This window comes from Octodon degus, unplaced genomic scaffold (genome assembly GCF_000260255.1).
Source record: "Octodon degus isolate 3935 unplaced genomic scaffold, OctDeg1.0 scaffold00041, whole genome shotgun sequence".
Taxonomy (NCBI): Eukaryota; Metazoa; Chordata; class Mammalia; order Rodentia; family Octodontidae; genus Octodon; species Octodon degus.
Genome location: NW_004524617.1, coordinates 13,870,238 through 13,893,659, shown reverse-complemented (window position 1 = coordinate 13,893,659; position 23,422 = coordinate 13,870,238). Strand labels below are relative to the sequence as shown.

General features: G+C 43.1%; 1 long non-coding RNA gene across 2 annotated transcripts; it reads right to left on the bottom strand.

Moving 5' to 3' along the window:
- Positions 1-5,940: 5,940 nt before the first annotated feature.
- Positions 5,941-23,373, bottom strand: LOC111816812. Of its 2 annotated transcripts, none has more exons than XR_002821142.1 (4): positions 22,928-23,373; positions 22,774-22,836; positions 9,706-9,804; positions 5,941-5,975 (listed from the first exon to the last, which is right to left on the bottom strand). It is a non-coding gene; the product is annotated as an uncharacterized LOC111816812 (long non-coding RNA). The 2 variants fall into 2 exon arrangements; XR_002821143.1 differs by lacking the exon at positions 5,941-5,975 and adding an exon at positions 7,516-7,859.
- Positions 23,374-23,422: the final 49 nt, after the last annotated feature.

The following is a 23,422-nucleotide window of genomic DNA, read 5'->3' as shown; positions in this document are numbered from 1 at the left end:
TTCTTTTTTTATTTCGGAAAAGAGTTTCTCTCTGATTTCTTCTATATCTTTCTGCTGTTGCTTTTATACTATCGACGCTTTTAATTTGTACATTTGAGCTGAGCTAGTAGAAAAGAATTCAGCTCTGAGTTCCTCTATGACTTTCTGCTGTTGCTTATTTACTATTGACACTATTAATTCATACATTTGAGCTGAGCTAGTGTCCTCTACACTTGTTCTGCGTAGGTACTGGGTTTCCTCCATATGTTTCTGCATTTGATTCTTTACTGCAGATGTTATTAATTCAGGGATTTCTTTTTTCATTTCCAATCTGAGTTCCTCTATAACTTTCTGCAGTTGTTTCTTTATTTCAGAAGCCATTGATTCATTGTTTTCAGCTGTGTGATTCCCAATTTGTTCTGTGTTATTGTCCTCTGCACTTGTTATGGGTGGGCTTGCATTCTAAGATTGCATTTTGTTCCTTCTTGTTGTCATTTTGTGTAGCACTGTCTTCTGACCTTTGTTGTAGATATTTGTTGCAGTTATAGCCTTAGCACCTACTGAAGTTCAGGTGCAGTTCTACAAATTTTGGATTTACCCAGCTGTGCCTGGCTTGGGTCTGGCTGCTGTGCTCAGCTCCTTCCTGCTGCTGCCCTTGTGGGTGAACCTGTTGTGCCCCTCTGGCAAGATGTTCTGCTCCTGGACTAGCTGTGTGGTTCTGTCCCCTACACTCTCTGCAGGGATTGCTGCTGAATTGTTTCACCCCAGGCCTATATGGTAGGACTGAGCTGAGTCTGGAGAGGACAAGGTGGAGTAGGGGGTAGAGGCAGCTCTCCCACAAACTCAACCGGGTCTGGACTAGGACTGGATCTGGGGGTTCCTGGCACGGGAGAGAAGTTCCTACTCTGTGGGTGCAGTATGTGGGGGTACTCCAGAGTGATGGGGGTCGTCCCAAGAGTGTGAAGAGGGTGTCAACCATCCTGAGCCTGGACTGGTACCTATAGGTCACACCAGCACAGGGTAGCCAGAATCTCTCCCACACACTCACTGGGCCTGGGCTAGGACTGGGTCTGGGGGTTCCTGGAACATGGCAAAAATTCCTACTGGCAGGTGGGGTAGGGGAGGTGCTGCAGAGTGGTGGGAGAGTTCCAAGGGGGTGGAAGAGGGTCTCACCCACGCTTCGCCTGGGCTGGAACCAATAGGTCCTGCTGGCGCAGGGTAGCCAGATGCTCTCCCACACACTCATCAGGCCTGGGCTAGGACTGGGTCTGAATAAATGCAGTATTGAATCATAATATTTTTGTTCTTGATTTTACTTGAATTTTGGGGGAAAATAAAATTCAAGGGAATTTTTCAGATTACATATATGATGTAATTTGTAAAGCCAGCTTATAATTTTTGTGCCATCAAGTCTCCTTCAATTGATAATAGGAAACAGGGATGAAGCACATTTGCTGAGGCTGAAGCAGAAAGATTACCAGAAGTCTGAGGCCATTTTGAACTACATAGCAAGAACATCTCTCACAAAACCAATAAATAAATCTAATACTACTGATGTCATTATTACTACAATAAAATCAAATAACAAAACCTAAGAATACATCATCAGTTCAATCTTGTACTGAATAAAAAATATCTAGTAGCCGTCTTTCCTTGGGCTCCAAATCATATATGATTTTCGAACCATATATGATTTTGGATATCTGCTTTTGGTAGAGAATGTTCTGGGTAAACTCTCATCAACTTTAAAAAAAAATTAACCAAAGCTGAGGGGCTGGGGAGATGGCTCAGTGGAATAAGCACTTCCCTGGCAAGTGCAAGGGCCTAGTTCAATCACCGGTTCCGAAAAAAAAAAAAAAAGAAAGAAATATAACCAAAGCTGATTTCATAGAGAAAACTACTTTTTAAAATCAGCTTATTGCTAGGCAACCCATTCTTGACTCTCCCTATCTTTCAGGAGCTATTCCTAGTCCCAATTCCCATTCCACATACATTTTTATCTACAATGTTTTTCCTACTCTTAACCTCTGTTGTTCTTTCAACTCCAAAGAATATGAATTTGACATATCTAACATTTAGCATTTTCCCTACATCATCTTAGAGGCCCCAGTGAGGTACTTAGAAGGCATGAGGACGTAAGTAAGACATGGAGGAAGAAATAAGAAAGATGGAAAAGGGGGGCCTGCCCCTTAGCTCAGTTCTTTAAGTGGCTGCTTCAACAAAGCAGTCAGGCTCAGGTTGCTGTGGTTCGATCCCCACAACACAAGACAGCCAGTCATGCCTTGAAGGCATTCGGCACAAAAAAAAAAGAAAGATGGAAAAGGAGGAAGGAGAAAAAAGAAAAAGAAAAATGAAAAAGAGGAAGAAGGAGGAGGAGAAGAATAGAATTCATAATGTAGCCTCCAGAACTGTTGAAATCCAGAAGCATCTAGATCCCACAGTCTACAAACTAGCCCACCTTTTGTTCGGTTCTTGTGCCCAGGAAACAACACTTTGATGCTTAACATTATTTTCTGGGTGCCCAAGTGTTATGGTCTGTGTCTAGATGTCCTCCCCAAAGTCTCATGTTGTCTTAGATGGAGCTTCTTCAGAGGTGGCTGGATCCACAATGTGTAATGCTGCATTTAAGGTGTAGGATTAGTAAATCACTGATTGCTTCAGCACCACCCTAGTCCAGCTAGCCTGGATAAATTACAAAAGGGGCACAAAAACTCTCTTAAGGTCCCCTGTTGCTTTTGCTGTTCCCCCTCTGCCATGCCACCATGCCTTGGAACTAGCCAACTATGGACTAAAATCTCCATGAACTGTGAGCTAAATAAACCTTTCCTCCATTGAAAAAATTAGTTTATTTCCTGCTAGGAGTGGTGGCACACATCTATAATCCCAGCACTCAGGAGGCTGAGGCAGGAGGATTGCTGTGAGTTCAAGACCAGCCTAGCCTATATAGTGAGCTCATGGCCAGCCTGGACTACATAGGGAGACCATGTCTCAAAAGCAGTTAGCTTATTTCCTGAATTAAATGCATAATACAAAAGGATCCCTGAATGAATTTGGGAGGGAAAAGAGAAAACAATAAAAAGTATTTTCCCCTAAACACAATTCAGTTTTGACTGACATGTACAGACCCAATTAATGATCTGAACAGAGCTGAGATGTTTGGCAGAAAATAGTTCAAAGCCCACAAGATACTAATTCAGTTGAAAGCCAGAATAAAAAAAAAATATAGTGTAGGTTTTGGAATATATCTTCTATTAGTGCTTTCTGTAAGGGCCACGTGTTAGCCATAAAGATCACCTACTGACTAAGCTCAGCCAACAGGGAAGCCACTTAGCACTGGGTGTGGTGGTGCATATCTATAATCCTAGCAGCTGGCAGCTCTTGGCACCGTGGTGTGGGAGGCTGTGCCCAGTGAGTGGAGCTGCTAATGTTTTAAGGCAGAAATCTATTTTATATGTGAAAAGTCTTGCTTCTTAAGCATTTGCATAATTTAGAACATGTTGCTAAGTTCTTTGTGCTTCATGCATTTCTGTGTTATGCCTCACAATTTTAAAAGATTAAAAGGACCATTCAGCAGGTAAATACAAACAAAACAAAGACAAAACAGGGAATTTTCCTAACATCCAGGAATTCCTTACCTAGGAATTCACCAGGGCTGGACATGGTGGTGCATGTAGTCCCAGCACTCCAGAGAGTGAGGTAGGAGGATCATCATGAGTTTGAGATCAGCCTGAACTACAGAGTGGGCCTCTGTCAGAAAGGAGAGGGAGAGAGAGAGAGAGAGAGAGAGAGAGAGAGAGAGAGAGAATGGGAGGGGGCTTGATAAGGAGGGTAGAATATGGTCCTCAAGCCACAGAGAAGAGGTGACACTTAAGCAAGTTCTTCCCTTTAAGAAAAAGAAACAGAATGACTCAAATGGAATTTTCTAGGTCCATAACCCTTCAGAAGAAGCTAAGAAAATTTTTCAAAAACCTGAATAAAAATGTTTTATTTGTTCTTCAGTCTCACATTACCACATGCTAGATGCCTGACTAATTAAACTGTGTCCCTTTAATTCAAGGCAGGTATCATTGTGTCCATGGTCCAGGAGGCCATCTTTTGGTGGCTGTGTCAACATCACCACCAACCCAGAGGAATCTTGTGCTTTGTGTCCTCAGCGGAAGTGAGTTTTCTAACCAACAGAGAAGTGATTTTCATGCTCTGGGGCAGGTAACCTCCTGCCCTGAGGATGGCTCTGACCCCTGCCACACCTTCCTGAGGGAATTTCCTATCTGTTAACATGAACTGTGTCCCTTAGTAAACAGTTCCCACACCATCTCTTCCATGTGCCATTTTGAAACATGCCTACTGAGGCTGAGAAATCCTAGCTACCAGAGCCTGAATCAGGATGTAGCTCGATGGTAGAATGCTTGCTTGTATGTATGAGGTCCTAACACAGGAGATAGGGTATGGCAAAACTGGCTGGGGAAATAGCCAGAAGCTACCAATTACAAGAATCCAAGATGGTGCCAAATAATTCCCAAGGCTCCACCAAATCATTCCCTAGAACCCATACATGGAACCTCTCTCAGGCTCCAACCAGATGTGGACAACATATAAGGGCACAGATGGCAGGAGAAGCTCACTATCTTGACTCCTCCAAGTAGCCTGCTCTGTGTCTTGAGTGCGCTTTTATTTTTGTTTTCATTCTTTTCTCTTTGTTTGATCCAAGTTCACTTTGCAGAGTCAGTTTTTCCCTTATACCTTCATCCCAAACAAACCTTTGGCATCATTTTCGGTTTGTCTGTCCAATTCTTTGCACAGAGCAAGAAGGACCTGGAATATTTTTAATCGGTGAGACATTTCAAAAGAACTGACAATGATCCTGGGTTCAATCCTCAATGCTACTAGATAATAGACAGATAAAGAGTGAATGGGGGTGGCGAGGAGATGGCTCAGTGAAATAAGCGCTTCCCTGGCAAGTGCAAGGGCCTGAGTTCAAACCCCGGTTCTGAAAAAAAAAAAAAAGAGTGAATGTGGGCCAGCAAGATAGCTCAGCAGACTAAGCACCTACCTCAGCAAGCACAGGGGCTGGGATTCGATTACTGGCACCACATGCCATGCTGGCCCTGCCCCCAGGCACACTGAGCCAGGGACCAAGTCCTGGTGTGGTGGCGTGCGCCTGTGATCCCAGCGCTGAGAAGGGCAAAAATAGGAGGAGCACTCCGAGTCCGAGCTGCATGTGAGACCCTGCACACACACACACACACACACATACACGCACACGCACACACACACAAAGAGTGAATGAAATAGTCCCTGTCACAGAGGGGCTTCCCGGCCAATTTTACAGACTGGAGAAACTGAACTTTCTGGTTTCTTCCTCCATCCTGCTTCATGGGGTCTCAACATCCATTCATACATTTTCGAGGTATGAATACAACCTTAAGGCATTTCCTGACTCTTGTAATGATTATTACTTTTTACTTTCTCTAAGTTGCTTTTTGTTAAGTCCCTAACTGACAATTACCACTTAATCTTGTTTGCCTTACACTATTTCTCTAATAATTTGAAGTGCTTATTTTGGAACTCCAATAATATTACAAACATTTGTTTCAGTACTGGGGAATTGAACCCAGGGCTACATTTCCAAGGTTTTTTTTTAATTCTTCATTTTTTATGAGTATTTGTTCTTTTTTATTTTTTTTTTATGGCAGAACCAGGGATTGAACTCAGGCCCTTGTGCTTGCCAGGCAAGCACTTATTCTACTGAGCCATCTCCCCGGCCCTGTTCTTTTTTAAAAAGAGAATAAAAACTTTAAAAACATTAAAAATTATACAGAATTTCAAATCAAGATGATAAGAAACCAACAATGAATATTATATTGCATCTTCTTATCTTCAAAGCAAATGTTCAGATTACCAGATACAGGCATCCAAAATTGATCAAAACATGGTCAGGGATATAGCTCAGCAGCATAAGTGCCTGCCTGGCAAGTGCAAGGTCCCGAGTTTGATCCCTGGTACAAAAAAAAAAAAGGAAAATTTGGCAAAACAGAATTAAGCATTAAATGTTCTTTTAAATAAAAATTAGTAGTATAATTATCTTAGCTATCTTGTATATATATTTTTGCCTTCCATCTTACTTTCTTTCCTCCTTTCCCTCATCCCAGTTCTTTCCTTTTGAAAGTTTCTCTCCCTTTCACTATATTTATTGTACCTTTCAAATTTTACTTCCTCTTTTAGTTTCTTACTCTAGAGAGACAACATGAGGCTGACACATGCAGGTCCTCTTTTTCCCTCTGGCCCACCTCACCCAGAGCAAACTCTTGTGAGTTCCCTCTTCTCCCTGGGCACAGGGAAAAGACAAGGCTCTTGCTGTCTCCTGGACCCAGCATCAAAACCAGGTGGATGGTTTTGCTCTACATTGCTTCTATTCTTTTTCCTCCTGTCATGGAAAAAACAAATTCTGCTGGCACTTCACTCTTGTTTTATTTTTGTTCATTTCTCTCACAGTCCTAGGGACCAAAGCCAGGGCCTTACCTGTGCTAGACAAGCCCTACCTCAGTACTTCCGTGCACTTTCTGTCCAGTACCCAAGGTTATTTTGCAAAGAAAAGGCCAAAATCTCCCATCACAAGTGGCTCATTCTAAACCTGCCCACACAGGGCAAAAGCTGTGTCTTGATGGCCCTCCTTCTGCCTTTCAAGCAGCCAGAACCTGGCACAGAGCAGAAAAGCATCTGATGGAGATCTCTTTCATTAACAAAAAATATTTTTTGCTTGCTTGTTGGTTTTTGTTGGTTTTGCTTTTGGTGCTAAGGATTTAATCTAAGGCCTCATGCATGCTAAGCAAGTGCTCTACCACTGATCTTCACCCCTGTCCAAGGAAAAGACTGTGACAAAGAGGTCCAAAGAACTCATAATACAGAAGAGAGTCCTGTTAGTAGAACCAAAAAGTCTACCCAGAGTCTTGAAGGTTCTGTCTTATTTATTGCTGTGGCTCCACTACCTTGCACAGTGCCTGATACATCCTTAATAATAAGGATAAAAGCAGCATGATGGCACATACCTGTGGTTGCACTGCTAGGGAGGCTGAGGCAGGAGAAGCACTGCAAGTACAAGGCAAGCCTGGGCTATATAATGAGTTTAATACCTCCTGGACCCTGTCTCCATCATCATCATCATCATCATCATCACCATCATAGTAATAATAATAATTAATCATAATCATAATCATAGAACAAATTGCAGCAGTGATAGCTGCCATATGTTCAATACTTAGCGCAGTGCCCAATATGTTGAAAACACATAATAAAGATATGTTGAACAAATAAAGGACTAGTACTAGAAATAGTACTGTTTATTGCACACTTACTGCTCGATGATCTTATTTAATCCTCACAGAACCCACAGGAAGTCAATATTTCCATTATTTCCATCTTGTTTTGGCTTAAGTTTTTATTGACTCATATATAATTACAAGTCTTCTGGTTTGTGGAAGCAGTAAATGCGACAACACTTGCCACAATAATGTCTGCCAAAGTGCCTAGCCATAAAAACTCCAGCACTTGACCAGGCATAGTGGCGCACGCCTGTAATCCTAGGCCTTGGGAGGCTGAGGTAGGAAGATTGCAGCAAGTTGAAGACCAGCTTGGTATACATACTGAGCTCAAGGCCAGCCTGGCATGCATAGTAAGACCCTGTCTCAAAACAAGACAAAAACAACAAAACTCCAGTACTACATGCATTTAAAGGACACTCCCAACAAAGAAGACAATTGTTGCCATTTTCATCCTCCTTAGAGTATTTCAGGACAGCCACCGTAAACTTCTTTCTCTTCTGCTTGCTCTTCTTCCTCAGACTAGTGTAAGAATTCTTCCTTTCCTTAGAGCCACCAGGGAGCCTCAACATAAGATGAAAGGTAGACTCCTTTTGAATGTTGTAATCAGACAAAGTGCATCCATCTTCCAGTTCTTACCAGCAAACACCAGCCTTTACCAAGCAGGAGAAATTCCTCCCTTAAGCCTGGATCTTGGTCTTTACATTTTTTAGAGTGTCCAAGGGTTCAGCCTGGAGCAGATGCCCTTCCTCCCCAGGGTTTGTACCAAAATCTGCATCTCAGCAGCGGTTCTACCACAGAAAGCAGATCTGAAAGGGAGACCACCTCAAGGCCCCATGGACTGTCTAGACCCCATTATTTCCATTTTGTAGATTAGGAAATCATGGATTAGGAACATCAAGTAACTTTCCCAAAAGTCCACGTGGCAAGGAATGGTGGCGTCCAAATAGCTACAGTGGTACCCCATCTACTGTGTCCCACCCCAGCCTCCCTTTAAAGTGACCACTGCTAGAATCAGGGGACACCACAGAGGCAGCCTAAGTGATTTCCCCCCACCAATAGACTTTCTTATCACATTAAAAATCTAGATTCATGCTAACTACTTTGTATATGCAGATAGTTCAATGAGAAGAAAGTTTTGAACTAAGAGTGTTTAGACAAGATATCATGTCTGCATCTCGTGCTATGAATAACTACTACAAAGACAACAATATGCAATGTATTAATTATCATAACTGTCCTACTAACCTGTTTTGAAATGGTCTCATTGCTATTTCTCAATAGAATAAAAAAATCTAGATTCATTGATTTGATTTGATTTTTAGTTCTATGTTCATTTGTTTCTTTCTTTCTTTTGTTTCTTTGTTTGAGACAGCATCTTGCTATGTAGTACAGACTGGCCCTAAATTCACTATGTAGTCCAGGCTGGCCTCAAACTATGGTGATCCTCCTGCCTCAGCCTCCTGAGTGCTGAGATTACAGGCATGCACCAGCATGCTAAAACTCTAGCTTTTTTTTGGCAGAACTGGGGATTGAACTCAGGCCCTTGTGCTTGCCAGGTGTGGAAGACCACCTGAGCAGCTCTCCTGGAAAGAAGAGCATCTGTCTCCATTTTGACTGAGCCTGACCCTATTTCCTCATATTGTTATGCACAGAGCTGGCTAGGAATTCTGTTTATCCCTCAATTGGCCTTAAACAATGTGCATTGGTCTAGCTGAGGTGCTGGTGATAGTCTTTGAAAGTGGCATGCATGTTTCCCTGGTAACCTATACCTGCTATTCTTTAATGTGAGCCAGGTTGAGACAGGATGATGAGGTAATGCTCCGCACCACCAGCTGGTATCCAGCCTCGAGATAGAGGCTATGACTTCCTGAGGCTTGAAAGACTACATCAAAGCTGAAGCACCAGACCCCCCAAAACATTAGATGCTATCTCAATGGCATAATAGTATAATGCAGATTACTCTCTCTGTATATCGTCTCTGCATATGGCGGAGGTAAATGTAGGCCACCCACCTAGCTCAGCTCACAGAAGTCACCTACTTCCCACAGTTCTCAGTCAATCCTCCTCAAGGCACTCCCCCACTGGATAAAAACCAGGTGAGGCCCTGGGTCAGCCTCTTTGTTCCGGAAAGCCATCTTCATTCGAACTACATACTGAAACCATGTTTCAAATAAGAAGCAAAAAGAGACAAAAGCAAAAAAAGACCCTACATTTGCATTTACATTTTCCTAACCTAGGAATCTTCTCTGTCTCAAATGAGCAAATAAAGAAACTGTATTTCCATTTTTTCCACTGTACTTTGAGAAAAATAGATTCTAAACTTCTTACTGCTACTTCATTGGGTGCTTTCAGGTGAATCTGTCTGTCTCATTGATGGGCCAGACCTGTGCTTATGTATCATTCTTACCTGGGCAAGAAAGTAGCAGGTAAGGGCTGCAGGGCATTTCCGGTCTGCAACCAGAGTTGTCCTTCCTTTCCTCCATCAGAGACCCAGGACACTGTAAGGCTAAAAGGAAAAATTAGGTGAAAAAGACATAGCTGATAAATATTACACAAAGAAAGCTGTATTTATGATAGTCATTTCATAAAAAAAGTTCTCTGAACTCAAAACCACCACAAAGATTAAAAGGCACAAACACTGCAAAAGAAGAAATTTTCCATGAAAACTCTGAATTTGCCTGTATCCAAAACAAAGTCTTCTTTAAAAATGGATTGATAGGGGCCAGAGATATAGCTCAGCGGCACAGATACTGCTCAATGGCACAGCACCTGCCTCACAAGCACGAAGTCCTGAGTTCAATTCCTTGTGCCAAAAAACAAAAAAAAGGATTGACAGAGCTGGGGTATATCTCCAGGGTGGGTGCTTGCCTCAGACACAGGGGGCCCTGGATTCCATCTCCAGCACCACAGAAAGAAAAGAAACAAAGAAATGAAATGAAATGAAATGAAATGAAATGAAATGAAATGAAATGAAATGAAATGAAATGAAATGAAGAAACAGAAAGGACAAACATGGACAAAAGCCATGAACTGGCATTTCACTGAAGAAAGACACCTACTGTGGTGGCACACCTACTATGAGAGGCTGAGTCAGGAGGATTGCAAACTTCAGCCCAGCCTACACAATTTATCTACTTAATGAGGTACTGTAGTAGTTGACACATTGTATTAACTTGGCTGAATCAGCTCTAGCAGTTCTGGGAGTGGGGCCCTGAGGTGCAATTGGTCCCACCCTGGGTCAAGACAGGGCACGCCCCAGAATGACTCAGCACAAAAAGCCTATATATAAAGGAGTTAAGGAAGGCTTCTGCGCCCGCTCCTCTTCCTTGGAGAAGTCCTATCTTCTGTCTTCACACTGGTCTTCACAGTCAGCTAGCATAGAAAGAAGAGAGAGGCTTGATAGACACCACCGCAGCTGCTGCTCCTCCTCTGCTCTTCCTTGTTTTCTGCCACCATGAACCGCTGTCATTTGCCTTGGAGCCAGCGAGTATAGACTGAAACCTCCACTAACTGTGAGCTAAATAAACCTTTCCTTCCTTCATTTGGGGTGTTGGGTATTTTGTCCCAGCAATGAGTGAAAAGCAACTAAGACAGATACTGTCTCAAAATAAAAACATAAGAAGGGCTGGGGATGTAAGTCATTTTAGACTCGACCCCCAGTATAAAACAAACAAAAAGCCAAAAAGATCAACATATCATTAGTCAAATTTAAGCCCCAGTAAAATACTGTTTCACACCAGCTGTTGGTGAGGAGAGAGAACAGTAAGAATTCTCATTCCAAAGCTAGGGATGCAGCTCAGCAGTGCAGCATTTGCCTGACAAGCTTGAGGTCCAGAGTTCAAAAAGAATTCTTGAGTCCAAGGAGACAGCTCAGTAGAATAAGCACTTGCCTGGCAAGCACAGGGTCCTGAGTTCAATCCCTGGTTACCGCAAAAAAAAAAAAAAATTGAATTCTTATTCCAGAGCTAGTGGCACAGCTCAGTGGTGCGGTGCTTATCCTGGTTTCAATCCTCACCACTATAAAATCAATCCATCCACTTATCCAGTTCAGCTGCCAGTGCAGATTGGAAATTGGTATAATTACTTTAGAGAGTAAATGGACACTAGTTCATGAAGTCCAGCACATGCGGACCCTGGGATCTGGTTCTCCAGGCCTAGATAAATACCCAGTTAAGTCTTGCTCCAGAATGAGGCACATACACAAGAATGTTCATAACAGCATTGTTTGAAATGGAAAAAAAAGAAGCAAACTAATCATCCATCAATAGTAATGTTTACTTATTTTAGTACATGTTTGTAATATGTAATAGATTCATTCCTCATGGGGAGCTGGTGCATACACATATGGCATCTTAGTCTTTCTTTCCTGTCTCCTCCTCCCACTGCATCCCTTAATCCCTTTCCCATCTGCAAAAGGTCTAATCCCCTCCTGTTTCCTATAGTCTTTTTTTTTCTCCATTTATGTATTTGGAACAGGGTCTCACTATGCAGCTTGGACTTGTAGTAATCCTCCTGTTTTCAGCCTCCCCAGTGCTGGGATTACAGGTGTGTGCCACCACATCCGGACTCGGGCATGGCTTGTGTCGCATATGAGACCAGGGATGGAACCTTAGTCCCTGAGTGTGCCAAAGCAGGTGCTTAGTCTGCTGAGCTATCTCACCAGCCTTGTCTCTATTTTGATCTTTGAATTATTTACATTTTGAGCTTCTCATATAAAAGAAACCATGTAACATTTAATCTTCTTTTTTTTCAGTACTGGGGATTGAACTCAGAACCCTGTGCTTGCCAGGTAAGCGCTTTTTCTACTGAGCTATTTCCCTGGGCCCAACATTTAACCTTCTATGATTTATTTCACTGAGCAGTATGGTGTCCTGCAAATGACTCAAAGTTATCCTTCTTTATGGCAGAGATACACTCCATTGTGTATAGGCAGCGTGCTCTTCACTTAAGCTCTTTAATCCATCAATAGGAATTTTTAACCTTGAATCCTTGAGAAGCTATTTTCAATCCAAGTAGACCCTGTTTCAAAATGAAAAAGGTCTGGGATGTGCTCAAAGGTGCTGGATTCAATCTTTAAAACTGAAAAAAGAAATCTAGCCAGGCATGATGGTGCATGCCTATGAACCCGGCACTCTGGAGGCGGAGGCAGGTGGACTGCTGTGAGTTCATGGCCAGCCTTGGCTCCACAGTGAGCTTTCCTTTTTATAGGTATTTTTCAGTAATACCAAATGGGGGCTGAAAATTACACATTTATATCACTTCTAAATCCAGCTTCATGTCTGGACAGGATAGCAGACAATAATTTTCCAAGCTTCCTCTCAGTACCTAGTTTCTGAAGCCATGTCAAAAACAAAAGAAGCCAGATGTGGTGTTGCACGACTTCCAGCCCAGCCTAGGCAGCTAGCTTAGTGATTTAGCAAGACCCTGTCTGAAGATTTTTAAAAAGGGCTGACAGTGTAGCTTAGCACAAAGGCTTCCGGTTTAATCTTCAGTACTCCACCCCCTACCCCACCCCTGTGCAAACCAGAAATAGGAGAGTGGTGCCTTTAACGGTTGGAAATAAAAACAATGTGAACCTAAATATTTTTCCTTTTGATGCCTGGAACCAGACCCAGAGCCTTGTGTGTGCTAGGCAGACACTGTTACCCAACTACTATATCCCTAACCCAACCTAGACATTTTTCTTTTTTGTCTTTTTCTTTTCTTTCTTTTTAACCAGGAATCACACTTAGGACCTTGCACTTGCCAGGCAGACACTTGTGCCACTGAGTATCTCCTTGGATCTTTCGTTTTTTTCTTGAGACAAGGTCTCACCATGTAGTTTAGGTTGGCCTTGAACTCACTATGTAGCCCAAGCTGACCTCGAATTCTTGGTGATCCACTTGCCTCAGCTTGCTGAGTGCTGGGTTTATAGGCATGTACCACCATATAAACCCAGCCTGGCTGAGTTCTACTTTTCAAGGAAGAAAAAGATGTAAGTAAGTTCTGCTAGGTTATGTGCTCCGGATTAGACCTTGCTCACTTGACACCTAGCCAGGTAGACAAGTTGCTCTAAGCTAAGTACAGTAGGAATCACACCACTGAGTACCAGTGTCCGTGAGGAGGCCTCTGCGCTTGTCAGGCAAGCGCTTATTCTACTGAGCTATCTCCCTGGCCTGAGGAGTCCTCATTGTGTGCCCACTGGAGCAGTCTCTGTGGTTGGCAAGCATCAACAAGAATCACTGCAAATCCAGGAGTACTGACACAGGCCAGCTTCTTGGGAGACTGAAACAGGAAGATTGCCACTTGTTCAAGGCCAGTCTGGGTTACATAGTGAGTTCAAGCACAGCCTAAACTACACAGAGAGATGTTACCTCAAAAAAAAGAATCTAGATAAGAAAGTTTTCCATATGTCAAAAAATAAGTAACAACACATCAAATTTAAAACTAATTAAAGCTAGGCATGGTGATGGATACCTATAATCCCAATATTCAGGGAAGTTGAGGGAAAAAGGCTGCAAATTCAAACCTGGGCTAGACAATGTAGTGACTCACCCATACCCTGTCTCGAAATAAAGCATACTGTTTAAAGGGCTGGGGATGTAGCTCAGTGTGAAAGCTCTAGGCTCAATCCCTAGTATGGGGGAGTGCTAAATAAAATCACATCTGTAGCCAGGTGTGGGTGGTGACACATGGCTATGATCTGATCCCAGCACTTGGGAGGCTGAGACAGGAGGATTGCTGGAAGTTGGAGGCCAGCCTACACTATGCACCAAGACCCTGTATCAAAAAAAAATTGAAGAGGCTATCAGAAAATGGAAAGATACCTTTGCTTTTGGGTAGGAAGAACCAATACAGTGAAAATGGCCATACTTCCAAAACCATTACACAGATTTAATGCAATTTCAATTAAAATTCCAATAGCATATCTCACAGAATTAGAGAAAACAATCTTAAAATTCATTTGGAACCAGAAGAGACCTAGAATAGCAAAGGCATTTCTGGGCAACAAAGGCAAGGCAGGGAGCATTACCATCCTTGATCTGAAATTATACTATAGAGCTATGGTGATTCAAACAGTGTGCTACTGGCAAATAAAACAGACCTGAAAATCAATGGAACAGATTAGAAGTTGTAGAAACGACTTCAGACATGCTCAGCCACATTATCTTAAACAAAGGCACCAAACACTTTCACTGAAAGAAAGAGCTGCTTTAATAAGTGGTGCTGGAAAAACTGCCTCACCACATACTGAAGACTAAAACAAGACCCATGTCTATCACCATGTACTAAACTAAATTTGAAATGGATCAAAGATCTACACACTAAAAACAGAAACACTCAATCTACTAGAAAACGAAGTAGGTAGAAATCTTGAAGACACTGGTGTAGACAAACACTTTATAAATAAAACCCCAATCACACAGAAACTATCACAAAGAATCAAAAACTGAGATCTCATTTTATTAAAAAGCTTTTGCACAGCAAGAGAAACCACCAACAAAGTGAAAAGATAATCCAAAATGTGGGGAAAAAATGTTTTCTTGCTGTTCCTCAGAAAAAGCATTCCTTTTTTTCTGTATTTTAGGGAAGAGTCTACAGGGTTGTGGAGGACCACCTGAGCAGCTCTCCTGGAAAGAAGAGCGTCTGTCTCCATTTTTATGGAGCCTGACCCCATTTCCTTGTATTGTTGTGTACAGAGCTGGCTAGGACTTCTGTTTATACTTCAATTAGCCTTAAGCAATGTGTATTGGTCTAGCTAAGGTGCTGCTGATAGTCTCTGAAGGTGGCCTGCGTGTTTCCCTGGTAACCTACGCCTGCTGCTCTTTAATGTGAGCCGGGTCGAGACAGGATGGTAGAGCTAATGCTCCGCACCACCAGCTGGGATCAAGCCTCAAGACAGAGGCCATGACTTCCTGGGGCTTGAAAGGCTACATCAAAGCTGAAGCATGAAAAAAAAAAAAAAAAAAAAGTGGAAGCACCAGACTTACCAAAACATTAGATACTATATAATGCAGATTACTCTCTCTGCATATGGCAGAGGTAAATTTAGGCCACCCACCTAGCTCAGCTCATAGTAGTCTCCTTCCCACAATTCTCAGTCAATCCTCCTCAAGCACTCCACCACTAAATAAAACTGAGTGAGACCCTGGGTTACTCTTTTGGTTCCAGAAAGCCATCTTCATGGCTGGACTTAGAGCCCCTTGACTCCCCAATGATTGAAAATATAATTTAGTGTTTTTATTTTCACCATGGGTTGCATTGTAAGTGGTAGATTGGAATCAATTTGATGGGATTCCAATAACGTAACTTTGGGATTACAAATATTGGCTTCTTGGACCGAGACAAGGTCCTGGAAGAGTCTCCTACACAGGGTGTTCAGGGTCTCACTACTAGATTGGACTTGTAGTGTTTACAGCCTCCCAAGAGCTGAGATTACAGGCGTTCGCCACCACACCCAGTCTCAGTTGCCATCTCAGCCTGCCCCGGGATAAGGGCCAGCACAGCAGCCCAGGGATTGAACCCCCAGACCCTGCGCCATTTTTTTCTGAACATTCCTATAAGAGCTGGTGAGATAGCTCAGTGGACTAAGCGCTTGCTTAGGCAAGTGCAGGGGCTGGGGTTCAATCCCTGGCAACACATGCCACCCCAGCTCCAGGCATGCAGAACCAGCCACAGAGACCCAGTGTGGTGGCATACACCTGTAATCCCAGCACTGGGGAGGTTGAAAATAGGAGGATCACTATAAGTCCAAGCTGTGTAGTGAGGCCTTGTACCACATACATTTAAAAAAGCAAAAGCATTTTGGACTTACATGTAAACATGAGAAGTATATAATTCTTTATGCCTATTTTTAAAATACATTCTAATTTTTTAATTTTTGTTATCATATTCTGTAGGGACTTAAAGTTCAACATGTCAATACTTGATGAAAAATACCTGTTCCATATTATGTCTAAGATGTTTGATATTCAGACAGAGAGTAAGGTTAAGCTTAACAACCTAAGTTGTATGGTAATAACAATAAGCTTGTCTTCTGGGTGGTTAACAACCAAAGTTTGCAGACCAAATTAGAGAAAAAGGAGGGCTGCAAGGAAAGCCAACTTTTTGGCCCTAGCCTTCCAAGGTCAATTAAGACTCAGGACATATGAGAACTTGTACTGTAACATCATGTAACTCGGTAGTGTCCCAAATTTTCTGATCAGGGAGATTATAGGGCCAAAGAGGAAAGTGATCGATGATGTAGAGTGTGCCTAAGGAGAGTCACATGGAGAGAAAACATTCTCTCAGGCTTTCACAGTGAGCACATTGGCCAAGCAATGGCTGTGACTCATCCACATGGCTGACACTGACAAAGGTTCTACAATCTGAGGTACAGGATCTCAGGATAAATCCTGAGGGCATTTCACTGACCTTCTCAGACCCAAAAGCTACAACTCTTGTTGCATAGTTCCTGCTTTACCTTGGTCTTAACCATCCAGCAGAAAAGTATAAAAAAGAAGTATAAGAAGTAAAGCCAGGCTGTTATGTTGAGCTGTAGGGGACTCAGGTCAACAATTTCTGACATTGCCAGTCAAGTGGAAGACCCAATACTATTATGGGCTACTGGACTCTTTTAGAATATTTTGCTGAGTTTACACACCTATAATATTCAAATAATGGAACTTAACAAAAAAGGGGATACAGATGAATGTCCATTTTGTATCTGTGTATTCAAAGTGGCTAGGATAGATATATAGTTACATTCTCTTAATGAATAGAGGGATTTGTTCTAATGGTGTTTGCAAATAGGATATCATGTCTGCATCTTGTACAGCAATTAACCACTAGGAAGAATGTATGCAATGTGTTAATTATTGAAACTGTCCTACCAATTTGATTTGAAACTGTGTCATTGCTATTTGTTTCTCAATAAAATTATGAAAAAAATAAAATGCATTACTAAGCTAAGTAAAAAAAAACCTTTTAAGTAAAACTGCAAATCCAGAACATTATTGTTAAAGTCCTGCTTTAACAATTTAAATACATGTATAGCAATATTGTATACTAATTAAAATATCATAACAGCAAAAAAGCAAAAGCATTACTATAAAGAACATATAAAGAACTCAAAAAAGAAAAACAGACCTCCCAAATTTAAGAACCAATCCAAAAATGGACATCTGAGATGAGTACACATTTGTCAGATAAAGAAATACAAACAGAAAATAAATATATGAAAAAATGTTCATCATTCGTCATTCTAGAGATGCTAATCAAAACAACACTGAAAAAAAATAAAAATAAACAACACTGAGATTCCATCTCACCCCAAAAAAAATGGCTATCATGAAGAAATCAACCAATAACAAATGCTGGAAAGATTGTGTGGAAAAAAGGAACCCTTCTCCATTGTTGGTGGGAGTGCAGACTGCAGCAGTAACTATGGAAATCAGTGTGGAGATGCCTCAAAAAACTCGAATTGGAGGTCTCATTTGCTCACACTGCAGTCAGAACACAGAGATACTCCTCACTCCTCAGTCCAGACAGTGGCTGTGTTAAGGTTTCTAACTAGATGGTCTCCAAATAACCCTCAGGCAATCATGGGTGGGGCTCCTGGGAGGTGATTGGCTCATGCGGCCTGATACTCATTAGTGGGTTCATCCACTGATGAGTTTATAGCTAAGTGTGCTGTTGCGACCTGAAGCCTGGTGGGAAGGGGTGGGTCATGGGGGCGTGGCCTGCAAGGGTGCATCTCCCTCCTCCTCCTTGATCCCTGTGTGCTTCCTGCTGCCACGCCATAGACTGTTTCTCCTCTGCTATGCCCTTCTGCCCTCGCACCTTGCCTTGGAGCTAAAGTACTAGGGACCGAAACCTCTACAAACTGTGAGCCAAAATAAACTTCTCCTTAGAACTGTGGGTGTTGGGTGCTGTGTCTCAGCAACAAGAAAGTAACTAAGACAGAATTCTTGGATAAGTTTACTCTTTTGCATTTCCTTGTTTGAAGTATTCTGTTTTTCTGGTTTCTGTTAATGCTTAATTGTCAGCTTGCAAATGGTACAAAGAATGGTAGGCTGCATGGTGACCTTTCAAATCTGTTGCCTGGACCCAGAGGCCACAGGGAGAGGTGCAGGGATCTCATACTTTGAGCACGAACACACAATTACTTCCTATGATCCTAGTCAGTAACCACCGAACCCAGATTCAAAGCACTGACAGTTGAGGGGCCTAAGGATGGCTGACTGCCCTTTTCAGATTTCTTAAGTGTCTGTGAGGAATTAGAAGTCTTGCTGCCTGGACAGACTGCTGGATGTCAGTCTTGGTTTAAGACACTGCACGAGGAAGGGGTGCAGTTAGGAGGAGATTGATCACATTAAAGGGGGTTTAAACTGCATATTTTGAGGCCAGATGTAGTGATACATACCTCGAATCCCAGAACCCAGGAGACTGAGGCAGGAAGATCCCTGTGAATTCAAACCCAGCCCATACTATATAGCAAGACCCTGTCTCAGAACAAAGCAAAAATGGTTAAAGTGATAAATTGTTTTCTGCTACAATGAAAAATTATAAAAGGCTTTATCTTTCTAACAGATACAAACTCCCTGTTATGAACCATTATATGTTTTGTTTGGTTGGTTTTTCAGACAGGATCTCACTATATAGTTCAAGCTGGCCTTGAACTCAGTACATAGTCTGGGCTGGCCTTCAACTCACAGCCATCCTCCTCTTCATCCTGCCTCAGCCTCCCAAGTGCCAGGATTACAGGTGTGCACCACCTCACCTAGCTTCAGAAACAGCTCTACAGTACTGGACAAGGCCATGTCTCACCACAGGCAGGCCACCTCCAGCCAACAATCAGCAGAAAGCCAACATCCTCATTCAGAAACTGATTTCCACCAGCATCAACAGCTTGCGCACCTGGAGGCCCATGGCTGCACAGGACCACAAGGCCAGCTGACACCTGAGCAGAAACTAACTCAGCCAGGCCTGGACTCCTGACCCATGGAGCTCACAGTAGCAGTGTGCAATCACTAAACCACGGTGACGTGGTATGCAGCAATAGATGCATAATACAGAGGAGGACAAGGTAAAGGACAGCCTGATTCAAGTGACTCGGGCAGTACGGCCCAAGGGAAACATTTTTATTTATTTATTTATTTTTATTTATTACATTTATTTATTGTGTGTGTGTGTGTGTGTGGCCAGCTCAGCCCACCAGGGGGTGGGGCTGACTGGCATGTGGTGCTGGAGGATCGAACTGAGGTCCCTGTGCTTTGCCAAGCTTGTTTCAAGTAGGTGCTTTAGACCACTGAGCCATCTCTCCAGCCCCGGGAAACATTATAAGGAAGCTTTGTGACCCCAACTTTTGTGGAACACTGAAAGAACAAATGCCCAAGGTGGACAGCGATGGCCCCTGGGCTAACACCACCAATCCTAAACCAGGTGTAGTGGCGCATGCCTATAATCCCAGCACTCTGGAAGCAGAAGCAGGAGAACTGCTGTGAGTTTGAGCTACATATCAAGATCCCTTCTCAAAAAAATAATCCCACCAATCTTAAATTATAAATATTCATAGCTCTACCACTTCCTAGCTTTGACAGTTTTGTAACCCCTGTGAGTCTCAGGTTTTCTAAACTGAAAAGAGCAAGCTAACAGCAGGATGTAAAGCTGCATACCTGCAAGTCCAGCTACTCGGGAGGCTGAGGGAGGAAGATCACAAGGTAGTGGTCAACTTAAGCAATTTACCAAGACCTTGTCTCAAAATTAAAAAAAAGAAATACTGGAAAAGTAGCTCACTGGTTAAGTGTTTGCTTAGTACTTGTGTGGCCCTATGTTCAATGCCCAGCACCACAAAACAGAAACTATAAGACTCAAACAAGACAATGAATGCAGTCATGTAGTGGTTAGCTCTTGGCAATAAAAGGATCAGAGCCCTCAGCAGCAAATGTACCCCAAAGCAATCCTGCCCAGCTCATACTCAGCAGTCATAAGATAATTCACTAACCCTGAACAAAACACCACGAGGTAAGCCAGGCATGGCGGCGCACTGCTGTTATCCCAGCACTCGGGAGGCTGAGGCAGGAAGGATTGCCATGACTTTGAGGCCAGCCGAGGCTACATAAGCAAGCTTAGGTCCATCTGGACTACAGAAACCCTGTCTTAAACAACAACACAAGAGAAAAATAAGCCTTTCTGCTGGTGAGAAAAAGCGTTCAATGAGGTCAAGGTAAATGACCCAGCCCGCATGCAAGGTTGATGTACAACTTCAGTTATAATGCGGGCATTCCTGAATGATGAACACAACATGCTGAAAAACACACTTGAGATAGCTACATTCAATAGAACCTGTTTTTAATATCATAAAGTTTTATATCTACACTATGTATACAGCTCTCCAGAGCAAGGGATCATAAGCAATAAGAAAAAAAACACTCAACACAATGCAAAAGTAAACAAAATATTTAAGTACTTTAACAAAGAAAATATATGGATGGCAACTAAGAACATGAAAAATTAAATCATTAGTCATGAAGAAACAAAACTATGTGAGATACCACCACACACTTATCATATCTTTAACCCCTCACAAAAACCCTAACCTCAGGCAGGGCATGGTGGCACCCCTAGCACTCAGGAGGCTGAGGCAGGAGGATCACCTGAGTTTGAGGCCAGCCTACACTACAAAAATGTACGCACACATACATACATACATACATACATGCATACATACAAACCCCAGCCTCAGCCAGACACGGTGATACACACCCGTAATCTCAACACTCTGGAAGGCTAAACCAGAGGATCTCAGTTTTCAGCCCAGTCTGAGCAATTGAGCCACTTAGTGAGCCTTTGCTTCAAAAAAAAAATATTATTATTATTATTATTATTATTATTTCAAAAAGCACTGGGGATGTAGCTCAGTGCAAAGGCCTGGAGTTCAGTCCTTGGTGCCACCAAAAAATAAACAAATAAAATCACCTCTCCCCGCATGGCTTGGAGCCAGTCACCCACAGCTCACCAGCAGTGGGTCAGTACCTTCACTTTTCTGTACTCCTGACTGTCTCGAAATTCTGTGACCTCCTGTCTCACCCTGCACAGAACAACAGGCCACCAGGCCTCAGCCCCCTCCTTCCTCCTGCCTTCCCCTGTTCCTGCTCTTGCCTTGGCCACCGCAGTTCCTTCTCAGTTGCACCCTCCAGGTCTCAATAAATCCTTGACCTGTTGCCCTATTGGCCCATACGATTTTTCCAAATCCTAGGTACACAGTTTTAAAAGCCTAACCCAAATAGGACACGGCTTTGCTTCTGCTTCAGCTAGGCAGCTATCACGAGTGCCTAACAGCGAAGATTTCCTTTTGTGCCCAGTCAGCATGCGAGAAAGTGTTCCGGGTTCCAGGTGGAGCCAGGGGCGTGTGTGTTCCGGGTTCCAGGTGGAGCCAGGGGGGTGTCTGCACTCATCACAAGCCACAGCTCCAGGAGTCAGGAAAGCAGCTTTCCATAATTCGGGCAGACAAGGATCGGTGGTTTTTATTTTTGCTTCTTGGTTTTTTGAGACAGGGTCTCACTATGCAGTTCAGGCTGGCCTTGAACTCACCTTGTAGCCGAGGCTGAACTGGAACTCAACGTTGATCCTCCTGCCTCAGTCTCCCAAACATTGGGATTACAGGTGTGTGCCACCATGTCTGGCAATATTAGTTTTATTTTTTTATTTTTTATTTTTTGCAATACCAGGGTTTGAACTCAGGACCCTGCGCTTGCCAGGCAAGTGCTTATTCTACTGAGCTATCTCCCCAGCCCCAGTATTAAACACCTCTGCAAAAGCCATTTCATATACTCCCACAGTGCCTCCCCAGAGGCGGGAGGAGTAAGAGAACGCACTTTTCTCTACAGAAACCGTCTGCTTAGGCAGAGTGCCTTCTGACTGGTGGGAGCAGTCACTGGGTCACAAATCCCTCATTCTCAGGCTGAGAACTCTGCCATGGGCCCCTTTTATCCCTACTTTTCCTGTGCAAATCATCCTCTGGCTCATAGATAAAAATGCAGCTTTGTCCGGAAAAATAGTGGGCTGTGAAAGCAGTGGTTCCTAGGAGGCTTGAATACTGGTTCCAGCTGAAACAATCCAGAAATAGCCAAACTCTTAATTCAACTTTTCTGGAACACTCAGATCTCAGGACATTTAAAAATTATTGAAGCTGTAGAATATGTACCTTCAAAACTTCTGGGAAAAAAATCTTCTGGAAATGCAGTAAACAAGAAGAAACTGTTTTAGTTATATAATTATTTCAAAATTAAAAGTCAAAGTAATCAGGAGGCTGAGGCAGGAGGGTTGCCACCAGTTCAAGGCCAGCCTGGGCTACAAAGTGAGTTCAAGGCCAGCCTGCACTGCATAATGAAACAGTCTCAAAAAGACAAACAACCACAAAACCCTTACAAACAGGGAAACAAGTCCTTCAAGAATTCTGCAGTGAATTAAATTATTTAAATGAGCAAAGGGAGATCATTTGACAAAATCTGACCTTCAGTCTAGATGAGTAGTTAGAAGGGATCTCCACCAGAAGCACAGATTTTCCACGGGGACGCTGAGAGTAAAAAGGAAAACAAAGTAAGAAAAAAAACATTTCAATTCTAATAATAAGTATAAGGGAAAGAGATGATTGAGGAATCCAAAACCTTGCTTTAGGAAATCCTAGGAAACACAACAGGCAAGCACACACTTCTTCAGTCCCGCCCTGTCGCTGGCCTTGGAAAATTCCAGCATGAGTAAAAAAGCCAAGTGACCCTGGAACTCCCAGGGGGCCTGGGACCACGCTTTGAGAATGGCTGCTCCAAACCTCCGCCCATGGCCTAAGATCGAGTCCACTGCGTTTGCCTCCCTGACTGACAGGGAGCAAACAGCATAGTCACGAGTCTGAGGCTGGGGCTTGGAGGGGATTCCCCTTTTCTTTCTCCAAAGGTCACTGCGGGACGCGCAACACCCAAGTCGGGTTTCCGGGAAGACTGTCCTCAAGGTGGCGCTAGAGGGCGCTGCTGGAAAACCTCCCCACGTAACTCATCGCTCTTTCCAGCTCACGCCCCCAGGTTCACACGGGCGTCCAGAAGAGAGGGCGGTGTCCGGAGAGGGGGCGGAGTCGCGGCCTCATTGGACGAGCTGCCTTCGCCTCACGT